This window comes from Heptranchias perlo, unplaced genomic scaffold (assembly GCF_035084215.1).
Source record: "Heptranchias perlo isolate sHepPer1 unplaced genomic scaffold, sHepPer1.hap1 HAP1_SCAFFOLD_163, whole genome shotgun sequence".
Lineage (NCBI taxonomy): Eukaryota > Metazoa > Chordata > Chondrichthyes > Hexanchiformes > Hexanchidae > Heptranchias > Heptranchias perlo.
In genome coordinates, this window is record NW_027138892.1 from 25,832 (window position 1) to 47,663 (window position 21,832).

Here is a 21,832-nt window from a genome sequence, read left to right on the forward strand (position 1 = left end):
TCTTTGGTTTCTTTTTTTCTCTTCCTCCCACAATCAACATACTTTAAAACACGAGTTAAACGTCACATACTCACTGTTATTTAATTGCCTTGTCTCCTTCCTTACTGTCTACAACCATTGAGCAGTGTTACACAATAAGCATTGGCCCTGCTCCTAGTTTTTCAATTAAAAATAGTAATAATAATCTTACAAGCTGTGTAATATTTTCACATTCCCTGAAGGATTTTGTTAAGGGCGGAAATGATCCACACTGGATTGGAATGACGGACGAGGAAAAGGAAGGCACCTGGCAATGGGTGGATGGTGCAGGCCCGCTCTCTGAACCTGAGTGAGTACTGAGAGGTGTGAGTGAATGGAGGGGACGCAGAACAATATTCCCGGGAAACTGGGTGGTGCGACCTCGGCTCAGTGATCTTCGGAGCTCGACCTCAAATCCAATCAGATTCCCGGGATAAAATCCCGTGTGTTTGTCGGTTCCAGTGTTCACTGTGTGATTAGTCTGCACAGTCTGACTGTACAAGGAACAGTCTGGGCTTCATTTTAACTTCAGGCGATAGTGTAAAACGGGCGATATCGGATCGGCCGCCCGTTCTACACCTCCCACCATTTTCCTTTCCAATTGTCTTTGTGAAAATGTTAAAATTAGCCCCTGGGCCGGGGTGGGGCCTGAAAAACCATTCTGGGCTGAATGTTCACTTTTACCGTCGGGATAAAACGGGCGGGAGCGAATCGGCCGGTGGTTTCACATTCTGTACGATTTTAATCTCCACTCACTTCGATGGGAACGACTATCGAGCGGAATGTCAGCCGGGCGGCCGATCTCCTGTCACCCGTTTACCGTCGGGCGGGAAGAATGAAAATGAACCGCACGGTGTGTAGTTCCCGACTGAATTACCAACTGCAGTAGGAAATGATAAAAGGATATTTAAAATAAATGATTCAATCTGGGGATGTGGGCGTTGCTGGCGAGGTGGGTATTTATTGCCCGCCCCAGTTACCCTGAGAAGGTGGTGGTCATTATACTTCGAATGGTAGCGGTTTGATACAACTGAGTAACTTGCGAGGCCACTTCAGAGTCAAGCAGGACGGTGTGGGACTGGAGTCACATATAGGCCGGACCGGGTGAGGGCGGCAGGTTTCCTTCCCTAAAGGACATTAGTGAACCAGTTGTGTTGTTACCACAATCCGCCAGCTTCACGGTCACTTTCACCAATACCAGCCTTTCATCAACAGACCTTTTTTCACTGAATTCAAATTCTCAAACTGCCACGGTGGGATTTGAACTCACGTTCTCTGGATTATCAGTCTGGGACTCGGGATTATTAGTCCAGTTACATAACCCCTACACTACCGTCACCTATAACCCCGACGTAACTGTATCCCATAACCCCTACACTACCACCAATCCACTGCCGGCCCTCGAACATCCCCACCGCTGTCCCCTATAACCCCTACATTACTGTAACCTATATCCTAGAACTCCAACACGACCACACCCTATAACCTGTAATCCCTACACTACCGTTCCCTATAACCTATAACCCCTGCACTACCATAACCTATTGCATATAACCGCTACACTACCGTTCCCTATAACCCCTGTTAGACGGCACTACCACCTCGGAGCCTTTTTGTCCTACAAACAGTCGTCCTAGAATAAGCCGTACTTAAAGCACTTTTTATAGTTAACAGAACACTAAACAAAACTACACAGTATATTCGATTCAACAGGACCGAGAAAACTCTCCAATTCCCAGCCTCGACCAGTTCCCCTGCTTCTGTTGAACCTCGCCCTTTGATGCTCACCTGGCTGGGGGGAGGTCTCCAACCACTGCAGGAGCAATTAGCTCTTACATAGAATGTACATTGCAGAAGGAGGCCATTCGGCCCAACAGGTCCATGCCTGTGTTTATGCTCCACACGAGCCTCCTCCCTACTTCATCGAACCCTATCAGCATATCCTTCTATTCCTTTATCCCTCATGTGTTTCTCTAGCTTCCCCTTAAATGCATCGATGCTATTCACCTCAACTACTCCTTGTGGCAGCAAGTTCCACGTTCTACAACTCTCTGGGTAAAGAAGTTTCTCCTGAATTCCCTATTGGATTCATTGGTGACTACCTTATATTAATGGCCCCTCATTTGGTCTTCCCCAGAAGGATGAGGGACTCTCCCCAGGGATGAGGGACTTAAATTACGTGGATAGACTGGAGAAGCTGGGATTGCTCTCCTTGGAACAGAGAAGGTTGAGAGGAGATTTGATAGAGGTATTCAAAATCATGAAGGGTCTAGACAGAGTAGATAGAGAGAAACTTCTCCCATCGGCAGAAGGGTCAAGAACCAGAGGGGTTAGATTTAAGGTGATTGGCAAAAGAACCGAAGGTGATATGAGGAAAAACTTTTTTACACAGCGAGAGGTTAGGATCTGGAATGCACTGCCCGAGGGGGTGGTGGAGGCAGATTCAATCACGGCCTTCAAAAGGGAACTGGATAAGTACTCGAAAGGAAAAAAAATGCAGGGCTACGGGGAAAGGGCGGGGGAGTGGGACTACCTGGATTGCTCATGCATAGAGCTGGCACAGACTCGATGGGCCGAATGACCTCATTCCGTGCTGTAATCTTTCTGTGATTCGAAGTGGAAACATTTTCTCTTTGTCTAACCTATCAAATCCTTTCATTATCTTCAAGACCTCTATCAGGTCACCCCTCGCCGCCAGTCTTCTCTTTTTTAGAGAAAAGAGCCCCAGCCTGCCCAGTTTTTCCTGATAGGTATAACCTCACAGTTGTGGTATTATCTTTTATCCTAGTAAATCTTTTTTGCACATTCTCCAGTACCTCTATCTTCTTAAAGGTGCGGTTCTTAAAGGGGTAATACCCTTCCCCTTAAAAGGTGAGGTTCTTAAAAGGGCAATACCTTTCCTCTGGTGTCAGGGCCCTCATTAGCCTGCAGCTAACAAACTGGCCCACAATCACATTGTTACATCCCCCTCCATCACCACCCCCACCTCCCCCCCCCCCCCGCCGCCCCCCCCCCCCCCACCACCACCAGCATAGACCCACCTGCTCCAGGAGCCTGCACCACGAGGCAGTACATCGGGAGAGGGCAGCGGCATTCCCATGAACCACTCCTGCCCGGTGTTCCACCTCAACCAGTAGGGCTGGAGCGACAAAAACCACCGAGAAACACAGGAATTCTTCTCCTTGTTAGTCCGCATCCACCTGAGGGCCGCGTGATCGGTCACCAGGAGAATCTGGCGCCTCAGCAGGTGGTACCTTCGAGTTTCCACCGCCCATTTAATTGACAGGCACTCCTTCTCTACCTTCGCCCATCGTTGCTCCCTCGGCAACAGTTTTCTGCTCCGGTAAAGCATGGGATGTTGCTCTCCCTCAATTATTTGAGAACGTACAGCTCCTAAACCCCTCTGAAGCATCGGTCTGCAGAATGAACTTTAGGCTAAAGTCTGGGACCATGAGCACAGGATCATTACACAGGGCTTGGCTCAGGTCCCTGAAAGCTGCCTCCGCCCCAGGGTTCCACCGTACCAGATTTGGTGCTTTTGCTTTGGTCCGGTCGGTAAGTGGGTGACTCAGGAGCAAAGTCAGGAATAAACCGTCGGTAATAACCGCGATATCCAGAAAGGCTCCGACTTGATTCCCATTCACCGTCGGGGCCGGGCTTTTATAGCTTCAACTTTGCTTCCCTGAGGCTTCACCTCACCCCTTACAGTGGAACCTAGGTATTTGGTCTCTGACAACCCAATGTGGCACTTCTCTGGGTTTGCTGTGAGCCCAAATATTCTTATACAGCCTCTACGTTACGTAAATGGGAACCCCAGTCTGTATTATAGATTATGTCTTCATCCACCTATACTGCCGCATATCGGATGTGAGTCCTCAATACTTGCTCCATGAGTCTTTGGAACCAAACAATGGGGCTACCCCATTCACCATGTGATTCTTCAATCACACCTAGTTCCAACATCCTCTTAATCTCCTGTAATTCCGTACGGTCTTACCTTTTATTGTCACCCCGGGGGCGTCAGCAGGTCACAGCAGATCGCCCTCGTCCTCCTGGGTTGAGAGTTGAATACATCGTGGTTCTGATCTACCCTGTGCTGAGCCTGTCGAGTGAATGTCTGAAGATCAGTATAGAGAGGTGAACTGTTCATTGTACCTTGGGGTCAGGGCCCCCGAGCGTTTCCTCCACTACCTCTTGCTTCACATGACGGACTGGATCAGTTAACTGCTGCCATTGAAAGTCTGAATTACACACATCCAGTCCCTCAAAATTTATCCCTTCCTCCCCTGAGAGATTGGCCTGAAGGGCGTCTCTCTCCCCACTCGTACCAGGCCCTGGTTCATCTCTGGGGCCGGAGAAGTCGAGGCATTAGGGTCATAGAAAATAGGAGCAGGAGTAGGCCATTCGGCCCTTCGAGCCTGCTCCGCCATTCAATATGATCATGGCTCATGCTCTATTTCAATACCATATTCTCTCTCCCCATACCCCTTGATGCCTTTTATGTCTAGGAATCTATCACCTTCTTAAATATATTCAGTGACTTTTCCTCCACAGTCTTCTGTGGTAGAGAATTCCACAGGTTCACCACCCTCTGAGTGAAGAAATTTCTCCTCATCTCAGTCCTAAATGCCCTACCCCGTATCCTGAGACTGTGACCCCTCGTTCTAGAACCCCAGCCAGGGGAATCATCCACCCAGTCTGTCGAGCCCTGTCAGAATTTTATACGTTTCAATGAGATCCCCTCTCATTCTTCTAAACTCTAGTGAATACAGGCCTAGTCGACCCAACCTCTCCTCATACAACAGTCTTGCCATCTGAGCAATCAGTCTGGTGAACCTTCGCTGCACTCCCTCTATGGCAAGTATATTCTTTCTTCAGTAAGGAGACCAAAACTGCACACAATACTCCAGGTATGGTCTCACCAACGCCCTGTATAACTGCAGTAAGACATCATTGCTCCTATCCTAGAGGCAACAAGGGGGCAAGCATTACTAGATTTAGTAATGAGTAATGAACCAGATTGAGTTAACGGCTTAACTGTGCGTGAACATCTATCCAATAGTGATCATAACATGATCGAGTTCAATGTAGTGTTTGAAAGGGAAAAAAGTGAATCAGCTGCTAAGATTCTAGACTTGGGTAAAGCCGACTTCAATGGGATGAGACAGAGACTGTCCACAGTGAACTGGGCAAATCTGTTAATGGGTAAAATGACTGATGATCAGTGGGAAATGTTTAAAGAAACATTTAACGTGATACAGAATCGGTTTATACCCCTGAGGGGCAAGAACTCTACTTGCCAAAAAAAACAGCCATGGACAACTAAAGAAGTAAGGGACAGTATAAGACGTAAGGAAAGGGCATACAAAAAGGCAAAGAATGGCACAGATCCTGGTGAATGGGAAAGATACAAAGATCAACAAAGGGTCACAAAACAGATAGTAAGAGCTACAAAAAGAGAGTAGGAAAAGAAACTCGCAAGGGATATCAAAACCAATACGAAGAACTTTTATAGTTATATTAGGAAAAAGAGGGTGGTCAGGAGCAGTGTTGGCCCCTTAAAAACTGAAAGTGGGGATATTGTCATTGACAATGGGGAAATGGCGGACATGTTGAACAATTGCTTTGCGTCAGTATTTACAGTAGAAAAAGAGACTAGCATGCCGGAAATCCCAAGAAAACTAATATTGAATCGGGGACAGGGACTCGATAAAATTAACATAAGTAAAGCAACAGTAATGAAGAAAATAACAGCACTAAAGAGTGACAAATCCCCAGGACCAGATGGTTTCCATCCCAGGGTTTTAAAGGAAGTAGGTGAGCACATTGAGGATGCCCTAACTATAATCTTTCAAAGTTCTCTAGATTCAGGAACTGTCCATTTAGATTGGAAAATTGCACCTGTCACTCCGCTTTTTAAGAAAGGAGAGAGAGGGAAACCGGGGAATTATAGACCAGTTAGCCTAACATCTGTTGTGGGGAAAATGCTGGAGTCTGTAATTAAGGATAGGGTGACTGAACACCTCGAGAATTTTCAGTTAATCAGGGAGAGCCAGCATGGATTTGTGAAAGGTAGGTCGTGCCTGACAAACCTGATTGCATTTTTTGAAGAGGTGACTAAAGTAGTGGACAGGGGAATGTCAATGGATGTTATTTATATGGACTTCCAGAAGGCATTCGATAAGGTCCCACATAAGAGACTGTTAGCTAAGATAGAAGCCCATGGAATCGAGGGAAAAGTACGGACTTGGTTAGGAAGTTGGCTGAGCGAAAGGCGACAGCGAGTAAGGAAAATGGGTAGGTACTCACATTGGCAGGATGTGACTAGTGGAGTCCCGCAGGGATCCGTCTTGGGGCCTCAATTATTCACAATATTTATTAACGACTTAGATGAAGGCATAGAAAGTATCATATCTAAGTTTGCCGATGACACAAAGATTGGTGGCATTGTAAGCAGTGTAGATGAAAACATAAAATTACAAAGCAATATTGATAGATTAGGTGAATGGGCAAAACTGTGGCAAATGGAATTCAATGCAGACAAATGTGAGGTCATCCACTTTGGATCAAAAAAGGATAGAACAGGGTACTTTCTAAATGGTAAAAAGTTAAAAACAGTGGATGTCCAAAGGGACATAAGGGTTCAGGTACATAGATCATTGAAGTATCATGAACAGGTGCAGAAAATAATCAAGAAGGCTAATGGAATGCTGGCCTTTATATCTAGAGGACTAGAGTACAAGGGGGCTGAAGTTATGCTGCAGCTATACAAAACCCTGGTTAGACCGCACCTGGAGTACTGTGAGCAGTTCTGGGAACCGCACCTTCGGAAGGAAATATTGGCCTTGGAGGGAGTGCAGCGTAGGTTTACTAGAATGATACCCGGACTTCAAGGGTTAAGTTACGAGGAGAGATTACACAAATTGGGGTTGTATTCTCTAGAGTTTCGAAGGTTAAGGGGTGATCTGATCGAAGTTTATATGATATTAAGGGGAACAGATAGGGTGGATAGAGAGAAACTATTTCCGCTGGTTGGGGATTTTAGGAGTAGGGGGCACTGTCTAAAAATTAGAGCCAGACCTTTCAGGAGCAAGATTAGAAAACATTTCTACACACAAAGGGTGGTAGAAGTTTGGAACTCTCTTCCGCAAACGGCAATTGATACTACCTCAATTGCTAAATTTAAATCTGAGATAGATAGCTTTTTGGCAACCTAAGGTATTAAGGGATATGGGCCAAAGGCAGGTATATGGAGTTAGATTACAGATCAGCCATGATCTTATCAAATGGCGGAGCAGGCACGAGGGGCTGAATAGCCTACTCCTGTTCCTATGGTCCTATGTACTCAAATCCTCTTGCAATGAAGGTCAACATACCATTTGCCTTCCTAACTGCTTGCTGCACCTGCATGTTTGCTTTGAGTGACTGGTGTACAAGGACACCCAGGTCACTTTGTACATTACCATTTCCCAATCTACCACCATTTAAATAATACTCTGCCTTTCTGTTTTTCCTTCTGAAGTGGATAACTTCACATTTATCCACATTATACTGCATCTACCATGTACTTGCCCATTCACTCAACTTGTCTAAATCGATTTGAAGCCTCTTTGCATCCACCTCACAACTCACAATCCCACCTTGTTTTGAGTCGTCAGCAAACTTGGAAATATTACATTTGGTTCCCTCATCCAAATCATTGATGCATATTGTGAATAGCTGGGACCCAAGCACTGATCCCTGCGGTACCCCACTTGTCACTGCCTGCCACCCCGAAAAAGACCCATTTATTCCTACTCTCTGTTTCCTGTCTGTTAACCAATTTTCAATCCACTCCAGCATATTACCCCCAACCCCATGTGCTTTAATTTTGCACACTAACCTCTCATGTGGGACTTTAACAAAGGCCTTCTGAAAATCCAAATACACCACATCCACTGGTTCTCCCTTATCTATTCTACCAGTTACATCCTCAAAAAACTCCAGTAGGTTTGTCAAACATGATTTCCCTTTCATAAATCCATGTTGACTTTGTCTAATCCTGTTGATATTTTCTAAGTGTCCTGTTATCACATCCTTTATAATAGACCCGAGCATTTTCCCTACTACTGATGTTAGGCTAACCAGTCTGTAGTTCCCTGTTTTCTCTCACCCTCATTTTTTAAATAGTCTTGGTCCCCGACTAAAATTCTAGGATTCTCTGCCCTACTCCCCTGTGCTTCATCTCTCTTCTGTTCCCTTTTCGATTTTGTGACTTTCTCGGATGCCTGATACAACTCCGGATCGGAGAAGGGAAGACTCGAGAGAGGCTCCCAACATGCCTCCTTTCCTGTCGGCCGTCTCTGTATCACCTCCTGTGCTTCGTATCAGGGTATCCAGGTTCGTTCAGTGTGTCACTACACGGCCCCGCTCCTCCCGCCCGCATCGCGCGGCCCCCGCTCCTCCCGCCCGCATCGCGCGGCCCCCGCTCCTCCCAGAGTTTCATCCGCTGGTGATCCTGTCTCATTCTTTGGATTCAGGGGGTCGCCCAGGGTTTTGTGACCAATTCCTCTGCTGCGAATTGTCTTTCAAACAGCACAATCAAATCTTGGGCAATGGCCGGGTCCCCTTGACCCACCCTCTTCCTGATCTGGGGTGAAGAGTCCGTGGGTAGTGGTCCATCATCAAACAACTCCACCATCCTGGCAGGCGAGTCGCTGTCAGGTTGAAGCCACCGTCTGGCCATATGAATCAAGTGATACATGTGAGAGTGGGCGGGCCTTGCCCTCCTGGTAGGAACAGGTATTGAACCGCTGAGTCACACAGTTAAGGTGACACCAGCCCTCCCGAGGATCTCCGACTTCAACTCTGGGTAGTTGACCTTTGCCTGCTGCTCCAGGTCAAAGTTGGCCCTCTGAGCATCACCCACTAAGAAGGAGACCACATGCCAGCCCATTGGTCTTGTGCGCACCTCTCCCACTCGGCACACCTTTCAAAGGCCAAGAGGTTCGCCTCCAGTTCGTCAACGGGAGTCAGTTTCTGCAGCACGAGACTGGCTCTGGTAGGTTGGATGGGGAACTCCTGACCCTCCATCTGGCCCCACTGCTGCCTCAATTCAGCGAGTTCTATCCGACTCTGGGCAGCCTGGTTCAATAATAGTTGGGCTATTTCCTGCTGGACCTCAAGGATCTGAGTGGTCCTCATGTGTGTCCTGGTGGGTCTGAAGGATAAGAACTAGGAGCAGGAGTAGGTCATACGGCCCCTCAAACCTACTCCGCCATTCAATAAGTTCATGGCTGATCTTTGATCTCAACTCCACTTTCCCGCCCGATCCCCATATCCCTTCATTCCCCTAGATCCAAAAATTATTGATCACGGCCTTGAATATACTCAACGACTGAGCATCCACAGCCCTTCGGGGTAGAGAATTCCAAAGATTCACAACCCTCTGAGTGAAGAAATTTCTCCTCATCTCAGTCTTAAATGGCCGACCAATTATTCTGAGTATATGCCCCCGAGTTCTAGATTCTCCAGCCAGGGGAAACAAATCTCAGCATCTACCCTGTCAAGCCCAATCAGAATCTTATATGTTTCAATGAGATCACCTCTCATTCTTCTAAACTCCAGATAATATAGGCCCATTCTACTTAATCTCTCCTCATAGGACAACCCTCTCGTCTCAGGAATCAATCTAGTGAACCTTTGTTGCACCGCCTCTAAGGCAAGTGTATCTTTCCTTAGATAAGGCGACCAAATCTGTACTCAGTACTCCAAGTGGATCTGAGTGGTCCTCTCTTTTATGTCCCGGTCAGCTCTTCCAGACCTCGTGTGGCCCGCACCAACTTTCGAAACATTTCCTCCATTATGATTTGGTCTCTTTATTTCTCTATTGGAGACACCGATCCCATTTCTGACACCACATGTTACACGGCACTATCGTCTCAGAGCTTCCTTTGTCCTACAAACAGTGGTCCAAGAACAATCTATACTTCAAACACTTCTTGTAGTTTACAGAACACAAAACTACACAGTACAATCAATTCAGCAGGACCGAGAAAACTCTCCAACTCCCAGCCTCGTCCAGTTCCCCTGCTTCTGTTGAACCTCACCCTTTGATGCTCACCTGTCTGGGGCGAGGTCTCTACTCACTCCAGGAGAAATTACTTCTTAAAGGTGAGGTTCTTAAATGGGCAATACCCTTCCTCTGGTATCAGGGCCCTCATCATCCTGCAGCTGATATACCGGTCCTTAATCACCTTGTTTCACATCTACACTATCGCGCCCGACGGCCCCGACCCCACCCGCGCTCCGGCCCCTCGCCCGACGGCCCCACGCCCTACCACGCCCTACGGCCCCATGCCCTACCGCAGCCGACGGCCCCGCACCCTACCGCGCCCTAAAAATCATATACTCCATTGCCTGTAACCTTTAACCACTGAACTACCCTACCCTATAACCTTTAACCACTGAACTATCCTATAACCACTGTACTAGTGGACTCTATAACTCCTACACTCCGTAACCTATAACCCCTACACTAATGTACCCTAAAACCCCATAACTATTGTATCCCATCTCCTTTAATGACTAAACCACCATATCTTATCACCACTGAACTAATCTTTAACAATTACAGTACTGTAGAATATAATCCCGACACTACCGTACCCGATGAACACTACAGTACCGTACCCAATAACATTGCATTACCGTACTCTATAACCCCTACATTATCGCACCATACAACCTTTAACCAATAAACTACCGCACCCTACAGTCCCTAAACTACCATACCCAATAACCTTTAATCACTTAACTACTGTACCTTATAAACGCTACACTACCAAACAATATAATCCCTAGACTACCATACCCTATTAACACGACACTACCGAACCCTATAACCACTGTACTACTGGACTCTATAACCCCTACACTCCGTACCCTATAACCCCTACACTCCGTACCCTATAACCCCTACACTCCGTACCCTATAACCCCTACACTCCGTACCCTATAACCCCTACACTCCGTACCCTATAACTCCTACACTCCGTACCCTATAACCCCTACACTCCGTACCCTATAACCCCTACACTCCGTACCCTATAACCCCGGCACTCCGTACCCTATAAGCCCTGCACTCCGTACCCTATAACCCCTGCACTCCGTACCCTATAACCCCTGCACTCCGTACCCTATAACCCCGGCACTCCGTACCCTATAACCCCTGCACTCCGTACCCTATAACCCCTGCACTCTGTACCCTATAACCCCTACACTCCGTACCCTATAACCCCTACACTCCGTACCCTATAACCCCTACACTCCGTACCCTATAACCCCTACACTCCGTACCCTATAACCCCTACACTCCGTACCCTATAACCCCTGCACTCCGTACCCTATAACCCCTACACTCCGTACCCTATAACCCCTACACTCCGTACCCTATAACCCCTACACTCCGTACCCTATAACCCCTGCACACCGTACCCTATAACCCCTACACTCCGTACCCTATAACCCCTGCACTCCGTACCCTATAACCCCTGCACTCCGTACCCTATAACCCCTACACTCCGTACCCTATAACCCCTACACTCCATACCCTATAACCCCTACACTCCGTACCCTATAACCCCTACACTCCATACCCTATAACCCCTACACTCCGTACCCTATAACCCCTACACTCCGTACCCTATAACCCCTGCATTCCGTACTCTATAACCCCTACACTCCGTACCCTATAACCCCTACACTCCGTACCCTATAACCCCTACACTCCGTACCCTATAACCCCTGCATTCCGTACTCTATAACCCCTACACTCCGTACCCTATAACCCCTACACTCCGTAACCTATAACCCCTGCATTCCGTACCCTATAACCCCTACAGTCCGTACCCTATAACCCCTACACTCCGTACCCTATAACCCCTACACTCCGTACCCTATAACCCCTACACTCCGTACCCTATAACCCCTGCATTCCGTACTCTATAACCCCTACACTCCGTACCCTATAACCCCTACACTCCATACCATATAACCCCTACACTCCGTACCCTATAACCCCGACACTCCGTACCCTATAACCACTGCATTCCGTACTCTATAACCCCTACACCACCGTACCCTATAAGCCCGACACTCCGTACCCTATAACCCCTACACTCCGTACCCTATAAACCCTACACTCCGTACCCTATAACCCCTGCACTCCGTACCCTATAACCCCTACACTCCGTACCCTATAACCCCTGCATTCCGTACTCTATAACCCCTACACTCCGTACCCTATAACCCCTGCATTCCGTACTCTATAACCCCTACACTCCATACCCTATAACCCCTACACTCCGTACCCTATAACCCCTACACTCCGTACCCTATAACCCCTGCATTCCGTACTCTATAACCCCTACACTCCGTACCCTATAATCCCTACACTCCGTACCCTATAACCCCTACACTCCGTACCCTATAACCCCTACACTCCGTACCCTATAACCCCTACACTCCGTACCATATAACCCCTACACCCCGTACCCTATAACCCCTGCATTCCGTACTCTATAACCCTTACACTCCGTACCCTATAACCCCTACACTCCGTACCCTATAACCCCTACACTCCGTACCCTATAACCCCGACACTCCGTACCCTATAACCCCTACACTCCGTACCCTATAACCCCTACACTCCGTACTCTATAACCCCTAAACTCCGTACTCTATAAGCCCTAAACTCCGTACTCTATAACCCCTACACTCCGTACCCTATAAGCCCTACACTCCGTACCCTATAACCACTACACTCCGTACCCTATAACCCCTGCATTCCGTACTCTATAACCCCTGCACTCCGTACCCTATAACCCCTACACTCCGTACCCTATAACCCCTGCATTCCGTACTCTATAGCCCCTGCACTCCGTACCCTATAACCCCTACACTCCGTACCCTATAACCCCTACACTCCGTACCCTATAACCCCTACACTCCGTACCCTATAACCCCTGCACTCCGTACTCTATAACGCCTACACTCCGTACCCTATAACCCCTACACTCCGTACCCTATAACCCCTACACTCCGTACCCTATAACCCCTGCATTCCGTACTCTATAACCCTTACACTCCGTACCCTATAACCCCTACACTCCGTACCCTATAACCCCTACACTCCGTACCCTATAACCCCTACACTCCGTACCCTATAACCCCTACACTCCGTACCCTATAACCCCTACACTCCGTACCCTATAACCCCTAACCTCCGTACTCTATAACCCCTACACTCCGTACCCTATAAGCCCTACACTCCATACTCTATAACCCCTACACTCCGTACCCTATAAGCCCTACACTCCGTACCCTATAACCCCTACACTCCGTACCCTATAACCCCTACACTCCGTACCCTATAACCCCTGCATTCCGTACTCTATAACCCCTGCACTCCGTACCCTATAACCCCTACACTCCGTACCCTATAACCCCTGCATTCCGTACCCTATAACCCCTGCACTCCGTACCCTATAACCCCTACACTCCGTACCCTATAACCCCTACACTCCGTACCCTATAACCCCTGCACTCCGTACTCTATAACCCCTACACTCCGTACCCTATAACCCCTGCATTCCGTACTCTATAACCCCTACACTCCGTACCCTATAACCCCTACACTCCGTACCCTATAACCCCTACACTCCGTACCCTATAACCCCTACACTCCGTAGCCTATAACCCCTGCACTCCGTACTCTATAACCCCTACACTCCGTACTCTATAACCCCTACACTCCGTACCCTATAACCCCTACACTCCGTACACTATAACCCCTACACTCCGTACCCTTTAACCCCTACACTCCGTACACTATAACCCCTGCACTCCGTACCCTATAACCCCTACACTCCGTACCCTATAACCCATACACTCCGTACCCTATAACCCCTACACTCCATACCCTATGACCCCTGCACTCCGTACCCTATAACCCATAAACCACCGTACCCTATAACCCCTACACTCCATACCCTATAACCCCTACACTCCGTACCCTATAACCCATACACCATCGTACCCTATAACCCCTACACTCCATACCCTATGACCCCTGCATTCCGTACTATATAACCACTACACTCCGTACCCTATAACCCCTGCACTCCGTACCCTATAACTCCTGCATCCGTACCCTATAACCCCTACACTCCGTACCCTATAACCCCTGCACTCCGTACACTATGACCCCTGCATTCCGTACTCTATAACCCCTACACTCCATACCCTATAACCCCTACACCACCGTACCCTATAACCCCTACACTCCATACCCTATGACCCCTGCATTCCGTACTCTATAACCCCTACACTCCGTACCCTATAACCCCTACACTCCATACCCTATAACCCCTGCACTCCGTACCCTATAACCCCTACACTCCGTACCCTATAACCCCTACACTCCATACCCTATAACCCCTGCACTCCGTACCCTATAACCCCTACACTCCGTACCCTATAACCCCTGCAGTCCGTACCCTATAACCCCTACACTCCGTACCCTATAACCCATACACCACCGTACACTATAACCCCTGCACTCCGTACCCTATAACCCATACACCACCGTACCCTATAACCCCTACACTCCATACCCTATAACCCCTACACTCCGTACCCTATAACCCCTACACTCCATACCCTATAACCCCTACACTCCGTACCCTATAACCGCTACACTCCGTACCCTATAACCCATACACCACCGTACCCTATAACCCCTACACTCCGTACCCCATAACCCCTACACTCCGTACCCTATAACCCCTACACTCCGTACCCTATAACCCCTACACTCCGTACCCTATAACCCCTGCACTCCGTACCCTATAACCCCTACACTCCGTACCCTATAACCCCTACACTCCGTACCCTATAACCCCTACACGACCATACCCCGTAACCCATACACCATCGTACCCTATAACCCATACACCACCGTACCCTATAACCCCAGTCCCTATAACCCCTGCACTCCGTACCTTATAACCCCAACACTCCGCACCCTATAACCCCTGCACTCCATACCCTATAACCCCAACACTCCGTACCCTATAACCCCTGCACTCCGTACCCTATAACCCCTACACTCCATACCCTATAACCCCTACACTCCGTACCCTATAACCCCTACACTCCATACCCTATAACCCCTACACTCCATACCCTATAACCGCTACACTCCGTACCCTATAACCCATACACCACCGTACCCCATAACCCCTACACTCCATACCCTATAACCCCTACATTCCGTACCCTATAACCCCTACACTCCATACCCTATAACCCCTACACTCCATACCCTATAACCGCTACACTCCGTACCCTATAACCCCTACACTCCGTACCCTATAACCCCTACACTCCGTACCCTATAACCCCTACACTCCGTACCCTATAACCCCTTCACTCCGTACCCTATAACCCCTACACGACCATACCCCGTAACCCATACACCATCGTACCCTATAACCCATACACCACCGTACCCTATAACCCCAGTCCCTATAACCCCTGCACTCCGTACCCTATAACCCCTACACTCCGTACCCTATAACCCCAACACTCCGCACCCTATAACCCCTGCACTCCGTACCCTATAACCCCTGCACTCCGTACCCTATAACCCCTGCACTCCGTACCCTATAACCCCTGCACTCCATACCCTATAACCCCTACACTCCGTACCCTATAACCCCTGCACTCCGTACCCTATAACCCCTGCACTCCGTACCCTATAACCCCTGCACTCCGTACCCTATAACCCCTGCACTCCGTACCCTATAACCCCTGCACTCCGTACCCTATAACCCCTACACTCCGTACCCTATAACCCATACACTCCGTACCCTATAACCCCTACACTCCGTACCCTATAACCCCTACACTCCGTACCCTATAACCCCTACACTCCGTACCCTATAACCTCTACATTCCATACCCTATAACCTCTACACTACCATAGTCTATAACTCCTAAACTACAGTACCTTATCACCCCACACTACTGCACCCTATTCTACCTACACTAACATACCCTATAACCACCACTCCCGTACCCTACACGCCATACACTACCGGTCACTATAATTCCTACACTCCGTAACCTATAACCTTTAACCCCTACGCTACCGTACTCTATAACCCCTACACTACTGTACCCGATAAGCCCTATACTTCTGCCGGTAATTCCCTCTGTGGTTCTCCCGATCGGCCGCCAGTAACATCGGTAGAAGATCGGCAGAATCCCCCAGATTTTCGGTAATTTCTCTGACCTGCTCTCAATTCACTACCGCCCGTTTTGTGCCACTGTCGATGGTGAATTCACCCCCAATGAGCTTTGACAGGCTCTGCCCGTAGGACCCAGCAGAGCAGATCCTTCCCTCGCCTGCACTGATGGCCCTCAGACATGTGGGGCTGAATTTCCTCCGGACTCTCCCACTCTGCTGCTGTAACTTTGCCTGACGTCCATTTAGACACGTGAATGGGGTTTCCGCCGAAATCCCACCAAAGTTACGGCAGCGCAGTCGGAGAACGTCAAACATTCACCTCATTGGTTTGCAGCCGAGGCCACTGGGCAGCGATTGGGATTGGGTCAGGGGTCTGAATCCACCCTGTGCTCAGGGATGACTGAGGATAAATCCATCACCCACCACCAACCTTTCCAATCAGCTGACTCCAGACAAGCCAGCACTGGAACCCAGGGCCTTCTGTTCCTGTGCAGCACATTAGACCCTGGAAAGGGGACTGAGCCCCTGAGACACCTACAGTGCCGAGTGATTGAGTTTATGAGGAGGTCAATTTCTATAACTGAGGAACTGGATTCCAATCAGAGAAACTAAATATTCACTTCCATTTAACTAAAAGGAACATTTCCCCTGTACTTATTTATGTGGATTTTTAATTGGTCTGTACAGATTTTGGCGCAGCCATCAACCAGATAACCACAAGAGCGCACACTGTGAGGATGAGAACTGCGTCACCACCAATAACTGGGGCTGGAACGACGATTGCTGCGCCGGGCATTGGAAATGGATTTGTGAACGAAAATCAACCGCTCTTGTGCAGCGTTAGTTTTGTGGATGTCGCTGTGAGTTGAACAGAATCAGACAAAGAGACGAACAGCGGAAGTGCCCGACTCGCCTGATGATTTCTGTCCTTTTTTGCATTAAAATCCGAGAATGATGGAAATCAACAGCAGGTCAATGAGGGAGCTGAATGTTCCTGGAGAGCCCCTTCCACAATATCCTGAGTCGGGCACTTTCTCCTGCAGGCACTGACTGATCAGCTCCACATTCCCAAGACTTTCTATTAAAGATTGCACAATTTAAAAACTTTCCTTTTGATCGGTTATTTTAGTCGCTGAACACTTTTGGGTTTATTGAACCAGAATGGCCCAAATCAGAGCCCCTCTCTCTCCCTCCGTTTGCAGGTCTCTCTGCATCACTCACGATGCTCAGTTATCCCCTCTCCACCTCCCTCTGGTGGTGTCTTTCTGCAACATTCACTGCATCAACTACAAACATTCACGATCGGCAGCATTAAGAAAACAGCTTCTGGATTAAATATTCTCGTAATTTCGATCAATACAGAAGACACCAGCAGGGAGATCGAGAGAAGTGTGACTGAGTACAGTGAGTGAAACAGCGAGACACCAACAGTGCAGGAGAGACAGGTGTAACAGCGTTGGTGGCGAAATCCTATTTATTCTGTCAAATCCAAGCACTCTCACATGCCTGTACTTGATGTTCCACAGTTCAAACCCGCCTCTTCTCCCAGCTTTTTCTTCCTTCCACAGTCAATAGGCCTCATTACTTTCCTCCTTCTATTTCATGGACAATTTCCTGCTCCATTGCCGACTCTAACATTCACTTTCACGATCTCACGCCTTTAATTTTGTTCTGCTCCGACCGCTGTTTCTATTGGGCACATGTCCCATTCGCACCAATGTTCATTTGTCCCTTGAAACCAGTCGATACATTTCGATCTGCGTGACCGCTCGACAGACAAACACGACGAAAGCAGGGCTGGTCTCTGGAAAGACAGCCGCCCGATTGTTCACGAAATTTACTTGGGGAATCTTGTGATCCAGGGGATGGTAACTGAAGAACTGGTTTTTGTTTTGATGCTTGTTGGCTCTTTTCTCTCAGCAGTTGAGTTGCGTGAGCGACGGGCAGCGCCACAGAGCTGCGAATGGTGGTTGAAAGGTTCACATTTGGCAAGTTGGGGCGGTGCAGTAAGATCGGAAGTGTTCCGCCTTGATCTTAATAGTTCTGTTGAAACCTGTGATTGAATCGAGTAGAGGATAAATGTAAAGAGCGCCTGTGGGGAAAAAGGAGCGATTGCAGGCCATGAGCGGAAGGTCTTTCAAATTCTCGTGGTGCAGGACGCTGTGTGCGGAAACGGCAGATTTTAAAGCGCGTGTGTAGGAAAGTAAAGTGCGATCTTGTGTGTGAGAAGAGCACAAGAAAGTTGTGCTTGAAGCTGCGCCCTTGAGGCAAGTTGCAGGTTGTCAGGAAAACTGCGATAGTGAAAGCTCAAAAATAAACCCAGAAACTGCTGGCAACACTCAGCGGGTCAGGTAGTATCTGTGGAGAGATACTCGCTTTACCGGGGCGTCATTGTGCACTTTGATTGATACTTCACGTTATTCACATCTTACACTCGCAACACCTCCGGCCGCCAATCAGGACTTTGCTGATTTGAGCAGAGTTCAGCGAGCAATGCAAAATTCATCCACCGTGGCTTCGGATTGGACTGAAACCCAGGACTTCTGGATGAATATAATGAAGGAACCAACACATCAAACGGTAAATGCAATAATGGCGCGGATGGGATAAAAACCATGCGTGGAGAGAGAGGTCGAGAGTGAGCATGTGGCGGTGCGTGGCGTTGAGCGTGGATCTCAGGAAGCGGCGGGAGCAGTGGTTGGAGGAACGCTGAATATCATGGAGATATCTGGAATCATGGGTGGATCCGAAACATGAAGGGTGGAATTTAAGTTGGAATCCACGTGGAATAAGTCGGAGCCGGACACAGTTGCTGAGGAAGGAGATGTGTCTGTGAAAGTGAGTTTTAGTAGAAACCTGATCAAACACTCTCTCTTCAGCAGCACCGACTCTCTCTACTTCAGAGCTGTCCTGGTCCGCAGTTCCATTTCATCCGTCGCCTCATCCGGCGCTTTTATGAAAAAAACTTTTTTCTTCCTCTTAGGTGTCAAGGACCGCATGTTTCAACAACTCTTCGATACCAACACACCTCCCGATCCTTCTTCCCCTTCACTTTCCTCTGACCCCATCCCTCCCTCCAATCTCTTTGTCGTGTTTTCACCATTCCCTCTGACCTTCCCCTCTCTGACACCGAACGTCAGTCCTCAGTAAAAGCCTCAGCGTCATCCCCTTATGCCCCCACCTCAATGAGTTTCGAGCTGAACACGATGCTGAGTTCTTCTTCCGTCGCCTTCTCATCCGCGCCCATTTCTTTGGCCAGGAGTCTTCCCCCCGCACAGCGGACCCTTTCTCCCATCTTCAGAATTCCCGTTCCACCTGGACCCCTCCCTCTATCCTCTTACCCTCTCTTGATCTTGTCATTGGGAACTGCCAGCGTGACATCGACCGTCTCAATTTCTTTACTTCCCTCACTCACTCTAACCTACCTCCCTCTGAACTCGCAGCACTCCGTTCTCTCGAGTCCGACCCTGACATTGTCATTAAACCTGCTGACAATGGCGGCTCTGTTGTTGTTGTGAGGTGAGTAGACCTCTACCTTGCGGAGGCTGAACGCCAACTCTCCGATACCTCCTCCTACCTTCCCCTGGACCATGACCCCACCACCGAACATCAAGCCATAGTTTCCCAGACCGTCACTGAACTCATCTCCTCTGGAGATCTTCCCCCCACGGCCTCCAACCTCACAGTCCCCCAACCCCGCACAGCCCACTGCTACCTCCTTCCCAAGATCTACAAACAGGACTGCCCTGGTAGATCCATCGTCTCAGCCTGTTCTCGTCCCACGGAACCAATTTCTTCCTATCTCGACTCTATTTTCTCTCCCCTCCTCCAGTCTATTCCGACCTACATCCACGACTCTTCCGACATCCTCCGCCACTTAAACAGTTTCCAGTTCCCCAGCCCTAACTGTCTCCTTTTTTACCGTGGACGTCCAGTCCGTCTACACCTCCATCTCCCACCAGGGCGTCCTGCGGGCCCTCTGCCTCTTCCTCCAAATAAAACGTGTTGCCATGGGAACCCTGATGGGTCCTAGCTATGCCTCCCTTTTTTGTGGGATAATTGGAACATTCTTTGTTCCAGTCCTACTCAGCTCCCCTCCCTCACCTCTTTTTCTGCTGCATTGATGACTGTATCGATGCCGTTTCCTGCTCTTGCTCCAATCATGTTTGCTTCCAATTTCCACCCTTCCCTCGCCTTCCCACGGTCCATCTCCGAATCTTCCCTTCCCTTCCTCGACTTCTCTATCACCATTTCTGGGGATAGGCTGTCAACCAATATCTATTATAAACCCACCGACCCTCACAGCTACCTTGATTACACTTCCTCCCACTCCGCTTCCTGTAAGGACTCTATTCCCTTCTCCCAGTTTCTCTGTCTCCATCACATCTGTTCTGACGATGCCACCTTCCACACTAGAGCTTCCGATAAGTCTTCCTTTCTCCTCAACCGATAATTCCCCTCCACTGTAGTTAACAGGGCCCTTTACCGTGTCCATCACATTTCCGCCACTTCTGCCCTCACCCCTCCCCCCCAGAACCATGACAGGGTTCCTCTTGTCCTTCCTTTCCACCCAACCAGCCTCCACATACAACGTACCATCCTCCCCCATTTCAACCACCTCCAGCGGAATGCCACCACCAAACACAATACCCCCTCCACTCCCCTTTCAACATTCTGAAGCGACTGCTCCCTCCTCAACACCCTGGCCCACTCTTCCATCACCCCCAACACCCGCTCTCCTCCCACCGCATCTTCCCATGCAACTCCTGCCTTTTCACCTGCTCCCTTCCCACCTCCCAGGGCCCCAATCATTCCTTCCAGGTGCAACAGTGATTTACTTGTACTTCTTTCAATTTACTGTACTGTATTCGCTGCTCGCAATGCGGCCTCCTCTACATTGGGGCGACCAAACGCAGATTGGGTGATCGCTTTGCTGAACACTTCCGCTCAGTCCACAAGCTTGACCCTGACCTGCCGGTCATTTGCCATTTTAATTCCCCGTCCCACTCCCACTCTGACCTCTCTGTCCTCGGCCTCTTACACTGTCCCAATGAAGCTCAACGGAAGCTCGAGAAACAGCACCTCATCTTTCGATTAGTCTCTTTACAACCTTCTGACGTCAACATTGATTTCAACAACTCGAGATCATAAACACTTCTCACATTTTTTTCGGAGACCAAGTGCTGGTTATGGTTCTAATGTTGCCATTTACAGCTCCTCTAGACCCATCTTTTGTTTCTTTACTTGTCCCATTACCACCCTCCTTGACTTGCACCATCATCCCTTTTGTTATTTAATCACTCCTGCCCTCCACCCTATCAGAGACCTTGCCTTTTGTTCTTTCCTCCCCTCCCCTTCATCCCCCATCCCTTCTCCTGACTCTGGACTTGCTTAAAAACTGTTTAATCTTCAACTTTTTCCATTTCTGACGAAGGGTCATCGACCTGAAACGTTAACTCTGTTTCTCTCTCCACAGACGCTGCCTGACTTGCTGATTATTTCCAGCATTTTCTGTTGTTATTT

The 21,832-nt window shown here is 48.7% G+C and overlaps 1 long non-coding RNA gene across 2 annotated transcripts in view; it reads left to right on the plus strand.

The window, feature by feature from the left end:
- LOC137309357 (uncharacterized) overlaps nucleotides 1–17,413 on the plus strand; it is a 37,831-nt gene extending 20,418 nt beyond the window's left edge. For both annotated transcript variants that reach the window (XR_010959825.1, XR_010959824.1), the window contains exons 4-5: nucleotides 222–328; nucleotides 16,997–17,413. This is a non-coding gene — a long non-coding RNA (uncharacterized lncRNA). The remainder of the gene's footprint in view (nucleotides 1–221; nucleotides 329–16,996) is intronic.
- The last annotated feature ends 4,419 nt before the right edge of the window (nucleotides 17,414–21,832 follow it).